This window comes from Leopardus geoffroyi, chromosome C1, assembly GCF_018350155.1.
Source record: "Leopardus geoffroyi isolate Oge1 chromosome C1, O.geoffroyi_Oge1_pat1.0, whole genome shotgun sequence".
Lineage (NCBI taxonomy): Eukaryota > Metazoa > Chordata > Mammalia > Carnivora > Felidae > Leopardus > Leopardus geoffroyi.
In genome coordinates, this window is record NC_059328.1 from 159,683,799 (window position 1) to 159,685,989 (window position 2,191).

General features: G+C 41.8%; 1 non-coding gene across 1 annotated transcript; it reads left to right on the forward strand.

Annotated features, from left to right (window-relative positions):
* The first annotated feature begins 1,036 nt into the window (after positions 1-1,036).
* On the forward strand, positions 1,037-1,143 carry LOC123600186. The gene has a single exon (XR_006713559.1). It is a non-coding gene; the product is annotated as a U6 spliceosomal RNA (small nuclear RNA).
* Positions 1,144-2,191: the final 1,048 nt, after the last annotated feature.

Sequence of the window (2,191 nt, forward strand, 5' to 3'; positions counted from 1 at the left end):
TTACTGTCTAGTAAATCCATTCTCATTTATCCATACTAATGAAGTGTTAAAACAAAAAAAGAAAGAAAGAAAGAAACAACAAGCTCAAAATGGAGTCACTTGTGCTAAACCCCATGCCAACAAACCAAGACTTAATACCTAACCTAACTGCAGTTTCAGCCTCCCCCAGGAATATAATCTTAACCAGTCAATATGGAATTACCAGGTCAGCACTAGTGAGGTAATCTGCCTAATAGACCCCAGCCTTCCTCCAAAGGAAAGTGACTTTGCCTGAAATAATCCATTCTTTGCTAGAATAACTCTCTTGCCCCACCTCCTTCTGCCTATAAACGTCTTCCATTTTGTACAGCTCCCTGGAGCTCCTTTCTTTTTCTTTCTTAGTGTTAGATTTTGTAATATATTTTGAATTACTCATTTTAACAGGGATGGGTGGGCGCCTGGGTGGCTCATCAGTTAAGCGTCCAACTTCGGTTCAGGTCATGATCTCATGGTTTGTGAGTTCAAGCCCCACGTCAGGCTCTGTGCTGACAGCTCAGAGCCTGGAGCCTGCTTGGGATTCTGTGTCTCCCTCTCTCGCTGCCCCTCCCCCACTCACACATGCGTGCACACGTGTGCGGGCACACACACACACACACACACACTCTCTCTCTCTCTCTCTCTCTCTCTCAAAAGCAAATAAACATTAAAAAAAATTTTTTTAACAGGGATGGGTGTTCTGAGAATTTACCAGAATCCAAACTAAATATTCATTTAATCAGGAAACATTTAGCATATTCTTACTATGCACAGAACATGCAACAAAGTGCCATCGGTATCACAAAGACTCAGCCTTACGACTTAGCTTAGAACACTCTACCACGTTTATATAACATGTGTCCCAAAATGAATTTCATATATTATTCATTCAGTGTATTCGTCCATTCATTCTTGTATTCACCCATTCAGTGAATCTTGATCAAACACTTCCTGTGTGCCAAGCACTGTTCTAGGCTTTGGGATGCACCAATAAGCCAATAGATAGAAGCAGACAAAAAGCATGCTCACTTTGGCAGCATGTACACTGAAACTAAAACAATACACAGAAAATTGGTGCGGTCCCTGCACAAGGATGACACGCAAATTTGTAAAACATCCCATGTTAAAAAACAAAACAAAAACAGACAAAAAGCTCTGCCCCTTTGCTCCCACGGAGCTTTATTTAGGTTGAGGGACAGCCAATAAGCAAGCAGCGCAATAAATAAGTCAACTACATAGTGTGTCTGGAGTGACCAAACATTCTGGTGGTTTGTTCAAGATAGTCTCAGATTATATATATTGTTCTGTCCCCACCCCATTCCAGTTAACGCTCCCTTTCACCTTCAAAAGTGTTCCATTTGGCCAATGAATTGGTCACTCTAAGTATGTTTGAAGATGATACATGGAGAATGGGGAGAGCAGAGAATGGATTGCAGGTTAACAAGGTGGTCAGGGTGGGTCCTATGGAACCAGGAACATTTGAGCTAAGATTTGAACAGTATGAGAGTTGGTCAAGAGCATATGATTTTTTTTTTTATTTTTTTAATGTTTATTTATTTTTGAGACAGAGAGCATGAACAGGGGAGGGTCAGAGAGAGAAGGAGGCACAGAATCTGAAACAGGCTCCAGGCTCTGAGCTGTCAGCACAGAGCCTGACGCGGGGCTTGAACTCACAGACCGCGAGATCATGACCTGAGCTGAAGTCGGGCGCTTAACCGACTGAGCTACCCAGGCGCCCCAAGAGCATATGATTTTAAAAGTCTGTATCCTTATTATAAAACATTGAACTAATATACTTTTTCATGCTTTTCTTCAGCCTATATAAGCTTTTAAAACATAAATGGTGTTATATTGCTCGTAGTATATGGCATCTTTGAATCGCTAACTTATCCTGGCAAGTTCCACATCAGCGTATACATATAGTAGTCCACTGTGTACTCATAATGCTTTCCCACTGCTGCAAGACTCTCCATCTAAATTGATTCTGCTCTAGTGAAAGAAGGGAGTGGCAGATTTGGGGGAGGGACCGAGAAAAGGAGGCCAGGGATTAAGCCTTTTTTGGTAATCAAATCTATGCTAAGTCTCCGTGCTTCTTGCAGGCTACAGCGAGTTTCTAGAGTAAAAATATACAGAGACAGCAAGGGTAACCACAAAGCAAGCAAAGCAGATTAGGAAT